The sequence below is a fragment of the Hordeum vulgare genome, chromosome 2H (genome assembly GCF_904849725.1).
Source record: "Hordeum vulgare subsp. vulgare chromosome 2H, MorexV3_pseudomolecules_assembly, whole genome shotgun sequence".
NCBI classification, from domain to species: Eukaryota; Viridiplantae; Streptophyta; class Magnoliopsida; order Poales; family Poaceae; genus Hordeum; species Hordeum vulgare.
In genome coordinates, this window is record NC_058519.1 from 20,396,544 (window position 1) to 20,410,884 (window position 14,341).

The window sequence follows — 14,341 nt, forward strand, 5'->3', positions numbered from 1 at the left end:
AATGCACCATTCAAAGGCGCATCAAAATTTCAACAATTTCTGACTTCATTTGGTATATTTCGTGCATTTACTTTTTTTTTTTGAGCTAGTTGACCCTAAAATTGAAAAGCACTACAAATGAACTCTGAAAATGTTGAAAGTTGGCATGCTATCATCATTTCACCCACATAGAATGTGTTAAAAAGTTGAGAGGGCTACGACAAAAACTGGATGCAGTTCGTGTACAAAACTCACAATCTCTCTCGAAGTAGGAGGGTTTCGAAGAAGAACTCATCTCTTACAAAGGGATTTCATTATTTTGAACTTATTTGAACTCCATACTTTTTGTGTGTTCAAAATGCACCATTCAAAGGCACATCACAAAATTTCAACAATTTCCGACTTCATTTGGTATATTTCGTGCATTTACTTATTTTTTTTAGCTAGTTGACCCTGAAATTGAAAAGCACTACAAATGAACTCTGAAAATGTTGAAAGTTGGCATGCTATCATCATTTCACCCACATAGCATGTGTTAAAAAGTTGAGAGGGCTGCGACAAAACTGGATGCAGTTCCTGTACAAAACTGACAATCTCTCTCGAAGTAGCACGGTTTCGAACGAGAACTCATCTCTTACAAAGGGATTTCATTTTTTTGAACTTATTTGAACTCCATACTTTTTGTGTGTTCAAAATGCACCATTCAAAGGCACATCACAAAATTTCAACAATTTCTGACTTCATTTGGTATATTTCGTGCATTTACTTATTTTTTTTGAGCTAGTTGACCCTGGGATTGAAAAGCACTACAAATGAACTCTGAAAATGTTGAAATTTGGCATGCTATCATCATTTCACCCACATAGCATGTGTTAAAAAGTTGAGAGGGCTACGACAAAAACTGGATGCAGTTCGTGTAACTGACAATCTCTCTCGAAGTAGCAGGGTTTCGAACGAGAACTCATCTCTTACAAAGGGATTTCATTTTTTTGAACTTATTTGAACTCCATAATTTTTGTGTGTTCAAAATGCACCATTCAAAGGCGCATCACAAAATTTGAACAATTTCTGACTTCATTTGGTATATTTCGTGCATTTACTTTTTTTTTTTGAGCTAGTTGACCCTAAAATTGAAAAGCACTACAAATGAACTCTGAAAATGTTGAAAGTTGGCATGCTATCATCATTTCACCCACATAGAATGTGTTAAAAAGTTGAGAGGGCTACGACAAAAACTGGATGCAGTTCGTGTACAAAACTGACAATCTCTCTCGAAGTAGGAGGGGTTCGAACGAGAACTCATCTCTTACAAAGGGATTTCATTTTTTTGAACTTATTTGAACTCCATACTTTTTGTGTGTTCAAAATGCACCATTCGAAGGCACATCACAAAATTTCAACAATTTCCGACTTCATCTGGAATATTTCGTGCATTTACTTTTTTTTTGAGCTAGTTGACCCTGAAATTGAAAAGCACTACAAATGAACTCTGAAAATGTTGAAAGTTGGCATGCTATCATCATTTCACCCACGTAGCATGTGTTAAAAAGTTGAGAGGGCTACGACGAAAACTGGATGCAGTTCGTGTACAAAACTCACAATCTCTCTTGAAGTAGCACGGTTTCGAACGAGAACTCATCTCTTACAAAGGGATTTCATTTTTTTGAACTTATTAGAACTCCATACTTTTTGTGTGTTCAAAATGCACCATTCAAAGGCACATCACAAAATTTCAACAATTTCCGACTTCATTTGGAATATTTCGTGCATTTACTTATTTTTTTTGAGCTAGTTGACCCTGAAATTGAAAAGCACTACAAATGAACTATGAAAATGTTGAAAGTTGGCATGCTATCATCATTTCACCCACATATCATGTGTTAAAAAGTTGAGAGGGCTACGACAAAAACTGGATGCAGTTCGTGTACAAAACTGACAATCTCTCTCGAAGTAGCAGGGTTTCGAACGAGAACTCATCTCTTACAAAGGGATTTCATTTTTTTGAACTTATTTGAACTCCATACTTTTTGTGTGTTCAAAATGCACCATTGAAAGGCACATCACAAAATTTCAACAATTTCTGACTTCATTTGGTATATTTCGTGCATTTACTTATTGTTTTTGAGCTAGTTGACCCTGAAATTGAAAAGCACTACAAATGAACTCTGAAAATGTTGAAAGTTGGCATGCTATCATCATTTCACCCACATAGAATGTGTTAAAAAGTTGAGAGGGCTACGACAAAAACTGGATGCACTTCGCGTACAGAACTGACAATCTCTCTCGAAGTAGCAGGGTTTCGAACGAGAACTCATCTCTTACAAAGGGATTTCATTTTTTTGCACTTATTTGAACTCCATACTTTTTGTGTGTTCAAAATGCACCATTCAAAGGCGCATCACAAAATTTCGACAATTTCTGATTTCATTTGGTATATTTCGTGCATTTACTTATTTTTTTTTGAGCTAGTTGACCCTAAAATTGAAAAGCACTACAAATGAACTCTGAAAATGTTGAAAGTTGGCATGCTATCATCATTTCACCCACATAGCATGTGTTAAAAAGTTGAGAGGGCTACGACAAAAACTGGATGCAGTTCATGTACAAAACTGACAATCTCTCTCGAAGTAGCAGGGTTTCGAACGAGAACTCATCTCTTACAAAGGGATTTCATTTTTTTGAACTTATTACAACTCCATACTTTTTGTGTGTTCAAAATGAACCATTCAAAGGCACATCACAGAATTTCAACAATTTCCGACTTCATTTGGAATATTCCGTGCATTTACTTATCTTTTTTGAGCTAGTTGACCCTGAAATTGAAAAGCACTACAAATGAACTCTGAAAATGTTGAAATATGGCATGCTATCATCATTTCACCCACATAGCATGTGTTAAAAAGTTGAGAGGGCTACGAAAAAAACTGGATGCAGTTCGTGTACAAAACTGACAATCTCTCTCGAAGTAGCAAGGTTTCGATCGAGAACTCATCTCTTACAAAGGGATTTCATTTTTTTGAACTTATTAGAACTCCATACTTTTTGTGTGTTCAAAATGCACCATTCAAAGGAGCATCACAAAATTTCAACAATTTCTGACTTCATTTGGTATATTTCGTGCATTTACTTATTTTTTTGAGCTAGTTGACCCTGAAATTGAAAAGCACTACAAATGAACTCTGAAAATGTTGAAATATGGCATGCTATCATCATTTCACCCACATAGCATGTGTTAAAAAGTTGAGAGGGCTACGAAAAAAACTGGATGCAGTTCGTGTAACTGACAATCTCTCTCGAAGTAGCAGGGTTTCGAACGAGAACTCATCTCTTACAAAGGGATTTCATTTTTTTGAACTTATTTGAACTCCATAATTTTTGTGTGTTCAAAATGCACCATTCAAAGGCGCATCACAAAATTTCAACAATTTCTGACTTCATTTGGTATATTTCGTGCATTTACTTTTTTTTTTGAGCTAGTTGACCCAAAAATTGAAAAGCACTACAAATGAACTCTGAAAATGTTGAAAGTTGGCATGCTATCATCATTTCACCCACATAGAATGTGTTAAAAAGTTGAGAGGGCTACGACAAAAACTGGATGCAGTTCGTGTACAAAACTGACAATCTCTCTCGAAGTAGGAGGGGTTCGAACGAGAACTCATCTCTTACAAAGGGATTTCATTTTTTTGAACTTATTTGAACTCCATACTTTTTGTGTGTTCAAAATGCACCATTCTAAGGCACATCACAAAATTTCAACAATTTCCGACTTCATTTGGAATATTTCGTGCATTTACTTTTTTTTTGAGCTAGTTGACCCTGAAATTGAAAAGCACTACAAATGAACTCTGAAAATGTTGAAAGTTGGCATGCTATCATCATTTCACCCACGTAGCATGTGTTAAAAAGTTGAGAGGGCTACGACAAAAACTGGATGCAGTTCGTGTACAAAACTCACAATCTCTCTTGAAGTAGCACGGTTTCGAACGAGAACTCATCTCTTACAAAGGGATTTCATTTTTTTGAACTTATTAGAACTCCATACTTTTTTTGTGTTCAAAATGCACCATTCAAAGGCACATCACAAAATTTCAACAATTTCCGACTTCATTTGGAATATTTCGTGCATTTACTTATTATTTTTGAGCTAGTTGACCCTGAAATTGAAAAGCACTACAAATGAACTCTGAAAATGTTGAAAGTTGGCATGCTATCATCATTTCACCCACATAGCATGTGTTAAAAAGTTGAGAGGGCTACGACAAAAACTGGATGCAGTTCGTGTACAAAACTGACAATCTCTCTCGAAGTAGCAGGGTTTCGAACGAGAACTCATCTCTTACAAAGGGATTTCATTTTTTTGAACTTATTTGAACTCCATACTTTTTGTGTGTTCAAAATGCACCATTGAAAGGCACATCACAAAATTTCAACAATTTCTGACTTCATTTGGTATATTTCGTGCATTTACTTATTGTTTTTGAGCTAGTTGACCCTGAAATTGAAAAGCACTACAAATGAACTCTGAAAATGTTGAAACTTGGCATGCTATCATCATTTCACCCACATAGCATGTGTTAAAAAGTTGAGAGGGCTACGACAAAAACTGGATGCAGTTCGTGTACAAAACTGACAATCTCTCTCGAAGTAGCAGGGTTTCGAACGAGAACTCATCTCTTACAAAGGGATTTCATTTTTTTGAACTTATTTGAACTCCATACTTTTTGTGTGTTCAAAATGCACCATTAAAAGGCGCATCACAAAATTTCGACAATTTCTGACTTCATTTGGTATATTTCGTGCATTTACTTATTTTTTTTTGAGCTAGTTGACCCTAAATTTGAAAAGCACTACAAATGAACTCTGAAAATGTTGAAAGTTGGCATGCTATCATAATTACACCCACATAGCATGTGTTAAAAAGTTGAGAGGGCTACGACAAAAACTGGATGCAGTTCGTGTACAAAACTCACATCTCTCTCGAAGTAGCAGGGTTTCGAACGAGAACTCATCTCTTACAAAGGGATTTCATTTTTTTGAACTTATTAGAACTCCATACTTTTTGTGGGTTCAAAATGCACCATTCAAAGGCACATCACCAAATTTCAACAATTTCCGACTTCATTTGGAATATTTCGTGCATTTACTTATTTTTTTTGAGCTAGTTGACCCTGAAATTGAAAAGCACTACAAATGAACTCTGAAAATGTTGAAAGTTGGCATGCTATCATCATTTCACCCACATAGCATGTGTTAAAAAGTTGAGAGGGCTGCGACAAAACTGGATGCAGTTCGTGTACAAAACTGACAATCTCTCTCGAAGTAGCACGGTTTCGAACGAGAACTCATCTCTTACAAAGGGATTTCATTTTTTTGAACTTATTTGAACTCCATACTTTTTGTGTGTTCAAAATGCACCATTCAAAGGCACATCACAAAATTTCAACAATTTCTGACTTCATTTGGTATATTTCGTGCATTTACTTTTTTTTTTTTGAGCTAGTTGACCCTGGGATTGAAAAGCACTACAAATGAACTCTGAAAATGTTGAAAGTTGGCATGCTATCATCATTTCACCCACATAGCATGTGTTAAAAAGTTGAGAGGGCTACGACAAAAACTGGATGCAGTTCGTGTAACTGACAATCTCTCTCGAAGTAGCAGGGTTTCGAACGAGAACTCATCTCTTACAAAGGGATTTCATTTTTTTGAACTTATTTGAACTCCATAATTTTTGTGTGTTCAAAATGCACCATTCAAAGGCGCATCACAAAATTTCAACAATTTCTGACTTCATTTGGTATTCGTGCATTTACTTTTTTTTTTGAGCTAGTTGACCCTAAAATTGAAAAGCACTACAAATGAACTCTGAAAGTGTTGAAAGTTGGCATGCTATCATCATTTCACCCACATAGAATGTGTTAAAAAGTTGAGAGGGCTACGACAAAAACTGGATGCAGTTCGTGTACAAAACTGACAATCTCTCTCGAAGTAGGAGGGGTTCGAACGAGAACTCATCTCTTACAAAGGATTTCATTTTTTTGAACTTATTTGAACTCCATACTTTTTGTGTGTTTAAAATGCACCATTCTAAGGCACATCACAAAATTTCAACAATTTCCGACTTCATTTGGAATATTTCGTGCATTTACTTTTTTTTGAGCTAGTTGACCCTGAAATTGAAAAGCACTACAAATGAACTCTGAAAATGTTGAAAGTTGGCATGCTATCATCATTTCACCCACGTAGCATGTGTTAAAAAGTTGAGAGGGCTACGACAAAAACTGGATGCAGTTCGTGTACAAAACTCACAATCTCTCTTGAAGTAGCACGGTTTCGAACGAGAACTCATCTCTTACAAAGGGATTTCATTTTTTTGAACTTATTAGAACTCCATACTTTTTGTGTGTTCAAAATGCACCATTCAAAGGCACATCACAAAATTTCAACAATTTCCGACTTCATTTGGAATATTTCGTGCATTTACTTATTTTTTTTGAGCTAGTTGACCCTGAAATTGAAAAGCACTACAAATGAACTCTGAAAATGTTGAAAGTTGGCATGCTATCATCATTTCACCCACATAGCATGTGTTAAAAAGTTGAGAGGGCTACGACAAAAACTGGATGCAGTTCGTGTACAAAACTGACAATCTCTCTCGAAGTAGCAGGGTTTCGAACGAGAACTCATCTCTTACAAAGGGATTTCATTTTTTTGAACTTATTTGAACTCCATACTTTTTGTGTGTTAAAAATGCACCATTGAAAGGCACATCACAAAATTTCAACAATTTCTGACTTCATTTGGTATATTTCGTGCATTTACTTATTGTTTTTGAGCTAGTTGACCCTGAAATTGAAAAGCACTACAAATGAACTCTGAAAATGTTGAAACTTGGCATGCTATCATCATTTCACCCACATAGCATGTGTTAAAAAGTTGAGAGGGCTACGACAAAAACTGGATGCAGTTCGTGTACAAAACTGACAATCTCTCTCGAAGTAGCAGGGTTTCGAACGAGAACTCATCTCTTACAAAGGGATTTCATTTTTTTGAACTTATTTGAACTCCATACTTTTTGTGTGTTCAAAATGCACCATTCAAAGGCGCATCACAAAATTTCGACAATTTCTGACTTCATTTGGTATATTTCGTGCATTTACTTATTTTTTTTTTGAGCTAGTTGACCCTAAATTTGAAAAGCACTACAAATGAACTCTGAAAATGTTGAAAGTTGGCATGCTATCATCATTTCACCCACATAGCATGTGTTAAAAAGTTGAGAGGGCTACGACAAAAACTGGATGCAGTTCGTGTACAAAACTCACAATCTCTCTCGAAGTAGCAGGGTTTCGAACGAGAACTCATCTCTTACAAAGGGATTTCATTTTTTTGAACTTATTAGAACTCCATACTTTTTGTGGGTTCAAAATGCACCATTCAAAGGCACATCACAAAATTTCAACAATTTCCGACTTCATTTGGAATATTTCGTGCATTTACTTATTTTTTTTGAGCTAGTTGACCCTGAAATTGAAAAGCACTACAAATGAACTCTGAAAATGTTGAAAGTTGGCATGCTATCATCATTTCACCCACATAGCATGTGTTAAAAAGTTGAGAGGGCTGCGACAAAACTGGATGCAGTTCGTGTACAAAACTGACAATCTCTCTCGAAGTAGCACGGTTTCGAACGAGAACTCATCTCTTACAAAGGGATTTCATTTTTTTGAACTTATTTGAACTCCATACTTTTTGTGTGTTCAAAATGCACCATTCAAAGGCACATCACAAAATTTCAACAATTTCTGACTTCATTTGGTATATTTCGTGCATTTACTTATTTTTTTTGAGCTAGTTGACCCTGGATTGAAAAGCACTACAAATGAACTCTGAAAATGTTGAAAGTTGGCATGCTATCATCATTTCACCCACATAGCATGTGTTAAAAAGTTGAGAGGGCTACGACAAAAACTGGATGCAGTTCGTGTAACTGACAATCTCTCTCGAAGTAGCAGGGTTTCGAACGAGAACTCATCTCTTACAAAGGGATTTCATTTTTTTGAACTTATTTGAACTCCATAATTTTTGTGTGTTCAAAATGCACCATTCAAAGGCGCATCACAAAATTTCAACAATTTCTGACTTCGTTTGGTATATTTCGTGCATTTACGTTTTTTTTTTGAGCTAGTTGACCCAAAAATTGAAAAGCACTACAAATGAACTCTGAAAATGTTGAAAGTTGGCATGCTATCATCATTTCACCCACATAGAATGTGTTAAAAAGTTGAGAGGGCTACGACAAAAACTGGATGCAGTTCGTGTACAAAACTGACAATCTCTCTCGAAGTAGGAGGGGTTCGAACGAGAACTCATCTCTTACAAAGGGATTTCATTTTTTTGAACTTATTTGAACTCCATACTTTTTGTGTGTTCAAAATGCACCATTCTAAGGCACATCACAAAATTTCAACAATTTCCGACTTCATTTGGAATATTTCGTGCATTTACTTTTTTTTTGAGCTAGTTGACCCTGAAATTGAAAAGCACTACAAATGAACTCTGAAAATGTTGAAAGTTGGCATGCTATCATCATTTCACCCACGTAGCATGTGTTAAAAAGTTGAGAGGGCTACGACAAAAACTGGATGCAGTTCGTGTACAAAACTCACAATCTCTCTTGAAGTAGCACGGTTTCAAACGAGAACTCATCTCTTACAAAGGGATTTCATTTTTTTGAACTTATTTGAACTCCATACTTTTTGTGTGTTCAAAATGCACCATTCAAAGGCACATCACAAAATTTCAACAATTTCTGACTTCATTTGGTATATTTCGTGCATTTACTTATTTTTTTTGAGCTAGTTGACCCTGGGATTGAAAAGCACTACAAATGAACTCTGAAAATTTTGAAAGTTGGCATGCTATCATCATTTCACCCACATAGCATGTGTTAAAAAGTTGAGAGGGCTACGACAAAAACTGGATGCAGTTCGTGTAACTGACAATCTCTCTCGAAGTAGGAGGGTTTCGAACGAGAACTCATCTCTTACAAAGGGATTTCATTTTTTTGAACTTATTTGAACTCCATAATTTTTGTGTGTTCAAAATGCACCATTCAAAGGCGCATCACAAAATTTCAACAATTTCTGACTTCATTTGGTATATTTCGTGCATTTACTTTTTTTTTTGAGCTAGTTGACCCTAAAATTGAAAAGCACTACAAACGAACTCTGAAAATGTTGAAAGTTGGCATGCTATCATCATTTCACCCACATAGAATGTGTTAAAAAGTTGAGAGGGCTACGACAAAAACTGGATGCAGTTCGTGTACAAAACTGACAATCTCTCTCGAAGTAGGAGGGGTTCGAACGAGAACTCATCTCTTACAAAGGGATTTCATTTTTTTGAACTTATTTGAACTCCATACTTTTTGTGTGTTCAAAATGCACCATTCTAAGGCACATCACAAAATTTCAACAATTTCCGACTTCATTTGGAATATTTCGTGCATTTACTTTTTTTTTGAGCTAGTTGACCCTGAAATTGAAAAGCACTACAAATGAACTCTGAAAATGTTGAAAGTTGGCATGCTATCATCATTTCACCCACGTAGCATGTGTTAAAAAGTTGAGAGGGCTACGACAAAAACTGGATGCAGTTCGTGTACAAAACTGACAATCTCTCTCGAAGTAGCAGGGTTTCGAACGAGAACTCATCTCTTACAAAGGGATTTCATTTTTTTGAACTTATTTGAACTCCATACTTTTTTTGTGTTCAAAATGCACCATTCAAAGGCACATCACAAAATTTCAACAATTTTTGACTTCATTTGGTATATTTCGTGCATTTACTTATTTTTTTTGAGCTAGTTGACCCTGAAATTGAAAAGCACTACAAATGAACTCTGAAAATGTTGAAAGTTGGCATGCTATCATCATTTCACCCACATAGCATGTGTTAAAAAGTTGAGAGGGCTACGACAAAAACTGGATGCAGTTCGTGTACAAAACTCACAATCTCTCTCGAAGTAGCACGGTTTCGAACGAGAACTCATCCCTTACAAAGGGATTTCATTTTTTTGAACTTATTAGAACTCCATACTTTTTGTGTGTTCAAAATGCACCATTCAAAGGCACATCACAAAATTTCAACAATTTCCGACTTCATTTGGAATATTTCGTGCATTTACTTATTTTTTTTGAGCTAGTTGACCCTGAAATTGAAAAGCACTACAAATGAACTCTGAAAATGTTGACAGTTGGCATGCTATCATCATTTCAACCACATAGCATGTGTTAAAAAGTTGAGAGGGCTACGACAAAAACTGGATGCAGTTCGTGTACAAAACTGACAATCTCTCTCGAAGTAGCAGGGTTTCGAACGAGAACTCATCTCTTACAAAGGGATTTCAATTTTTTGCACTTATTTGAACTCTATACTTTTTGTGTGTTCAAAATGCACCATTGAAAGGCACATCACAAATTTTCAACAATTTCTGACTTCATTTGGTATATTTCGTGCATTTACTTATTTTTTTTGAGCTAGTTGACCCTGAAATTGAAAAGCACTACAAATGAACTCTGAAAATGTTGAAACTTGGCATGCTATCATCATTTCACCCACATAGCATGTGTTAAAAAGTTGAGAGGGCTACGACAAAAACTGGATGCAGCTCGTGTACAAAACTGACAATCTCTCTCGAAGTACCACGGTTTCGAACGAGATCTCATCTCTTACAAAGGGATTTCATTTTTTTGAACTTATTTGAACTCCATACTTTTTGTGTGTTCAAAATGCACCATTCAAAGGCGCATCACAAAATTTCAACAATTTCTGACTTCATTTGGTATATTTCGTGCATTTACTTTTTTTTGAGCTAGTTGACCCTAAAATTGAAAAGCACTACAAATGAACTCTGAAAATGTTGAAAGTTGGCATGCTATCATCATTTCACCCACATAGCATGTGTTAAAAAGTTGAGAGGGCTACGACAAAAACTGGATGCAGTTCGTGTACAAAATTGACAATCTCTCTCGAAGTAGGAGGGTTTCGAAGGAGAACTCATCTCTTACAAAGGGATTTCATTATTTTGAACTTATTTGAAATCCATACTTTTTGTGTGTTCAAAATGCACCATTAAAAGGCACATCACAAAATTTCAACAATTTCCGACTTCATTTGGTATATTTCGTGCATTTACTTATTTTTTTAGCTAGTTGACCCTGAAATTGAAAAGCACTACAAATGAACTCTGAAAATGTTGAAAGTTGGCATGCTATCATCATTTCACCCACATAGCATGTGTTAAAAAGTTGAGAGGGCTGCGACAAAACTGGATGCAGTTCGTGTACAAAACTGACAATCTCTCTCGAAGTAGCAGGGTTTCGAACGAGAACTCATCTCTTACAAAGGGATTTCATTTTTTTGAACTTATTTGAACTCCATACTTTTTGTGTGTTGAAAATGCACCATTCAAAGGCACATCACAAAATTTCAACAATTTCTGACTTCATTTGGTATATATTTCGTGCATTTACTTATTTTTTTTGAGCTAGTTGACCCTGAAATTGAAAAGCACTACAAATGAACTCTGAAAATGTTGAAAGTTGGCATGCTATCATCATTTCACCCACATAGTATGTGTTAAAAAGTTGAGAGGGCTACGACAAAAACTGGATGCAGTTCGTGTACAAAATTGACAATCTCTCTCGAAGTAGGAGGGTTTCGAAGGAGAACTCATCTCTTACAAAGGGATTTCATTATTTTGAACTTATTTGAACTCCATACTTTTTGTGTGTTCAAAATGCACCATGAAAAGGCACATCACAAAATTTCAACAATTTCCGACTTCATTTGGTATATTTCGTGCATTTACTTTTTTTTTAGCTAGTTGACCCTGAAATTGAAAAGCACTACAAATGAACTTTGAAAATGTTGAAAGTTGGCATGCTATCATCATTTCACCCACATAGCATGTGTTAAAAAGTTGAGAGGGCTGCGACAAAACTGGATGCAGTTCGTGTACAAAACTGACAATCTCTCTCGAAGTAGCAGGGTTTCGAACGAGAACTCATCTCTTACAAAGGGATTTCATTTTTTTGAACTTGTTTGAACTCTATACTTTTTGTGTGTTCAAAATGCACCATTCAAAGGCACATCACAAAATTTCAACAATTTCCGACTTCATTTGGTATATTTCGTGCATTTACTTATTTTTTTTGAGCTAGTTGACCCTGAAATTGAAAAGCACTACAAATGAACTCTGAAAATATTGAAAGTTGGCATGCTATCATCATTTCACCCACATAGCATGTGTTAAAATGTTGAGAGGGCTACGAAAAAAACTGGATGCAGTTCCTGTACAAAACTGACAATCTCTCTCGAAGTAGGAGGGTTTCGAACGAGAACTCATCTCTTACAAAGGGATTTCATTTTTTTGAACTTATTTGAACTCCATACTTTTTGTGTGTTCAAAATGCACCATTCAAAGGCACATCACAAAATTTCAACAATTTCTGACTTCATTTGGTATATTTCGTGCATTTACTTATTATTTTTGAGCTAGTTGACCCTAAAATTGAAAAGCGCAACAAATGAACTCTGAAAATGTTGAAAGTTGGCATGCTATCATCATTTCACCCACATAGCATGTGTTAAAAAGTTGAGAGGGCTACGACAAAAACTGGATGCAGTTTGTGTACAAAACTGACAATCTCTCTCGAAGTAGAAGGGTTTCGAACGAGAACTCATCTCTTACAAAGGGATTTCATTTTTTTGAACTTATTTGAACTCCATACTTTTTGTGTGTTCAAAATGCACCATTCAAAGGCACATCACAAAATTTCTACAATTTGTGACTTCATTTGGTATATTTCGTGCATTTACTTATTTTTTTTGAGCTAGTTGACCCTGAAATTGAAAAGCACTACAAATGAACTCTGAAAATGTTGAAAGTTGGCATGCTATAATCATTTCACCCACATAGCATGTGTTTAAAAGTTGAGAGGGCTACGACAAAAACTAGATGCATTTCGTGTACAAAACTGACAATCTCTCTCGAAGTAGCAGGGTTTCGAACGAGAACTCATCTCTTACAAAGCGATTTCATTTTTTTGAACTTATTTGAACTCCATACTTTTTGTGTGTTCAAAATGCACCATTCAAAGGCGCATCACAAAATTTCAACAATTTCTGACTTCATTTGGTATATTTCGTGCATTTACTTATTTTTTTGAGCTATTTGACCCTAAAATTGAAAAGCACTACAAATAAACTCTGAAAATGTTGAAAGTTGGCATGCTATCATCATTTCACCCACATAGCATGTGTTAAAAAGTTGAGAGGGCTACGACAAAAACTGGATGCAATTCGTGTACAAAACTGACAATCTCTCTCGAAGTAGGAGGGGTTCGAACGAGAACTCATCTCTTACAAAGGGATTTCATTTTTTGAACTTATATGAACTCCATACTTTTTGTGTGTTCAAAATGCACCATTCTAAGGCACAGCACAAAATTTCAACAATTTCGGACTTAATTTGGAATATTTCGTGCATTTACTTATTTTTTTGAGCTAGTTGACCCTGAAATTGAGAAGCACTACAAATGAACTCTGAAAATGTTGAAAGTTGGCATGCTATCATCATTTCACCCACATAGCATGTGTTAAAAAGTTGAGAGGGCTGCGACAAAACTGGATGCAGTTCGTGTACAAAACTGACAATCTCTCTCGAAGTAGGAGGGTTTCGAACGAGAACTCATCTCTTACAAAGGGATTTCATTTTTTTGAACTTATTTGAACTCCATAATTTTTGTGTGTTCAAAATGCACCATTCAAAGGCGCATCACAAAATTTCAACAATTTCTGACTTCATTTGGTATATTTCGTGCATTTACTTTTTTTTTTGAGCTAGTTGACCCTAAAATTGAAAAGCACTACAAACGAACTCTGAAAATGTTGAAAGTTGGCATGCTATCATCATTTCACCCACATAGAATGTGTTAAAAAGTTGAGAGGGCTACGACAAAAACTGGATGCAGTTCGTGTACAAAACTGACAATCTCTCTCGAAGTAGGAGGGGTTCGAACGAGAACTCATCTCTTACAAAGGGATTTCATTTTTTTGAACTTATTTGAACTCCATACTTTTTGTGTGTTCAAAATGCACCATTCTAAGGCACATCACAAAATTTCAACAATTTCCGACTTCATTTGGAATATTTCGTGCATTTACTTTTTTTTTGAGCTAGTTGACCCTGAAATTGAAAAGCACTACAAATGAACTCTGAAAATGTTGAAAGTTGGCATGCTATCATCATTTCACCCACGTAGCATGTGTTAAAAAGTTGAGAGGGCTACGA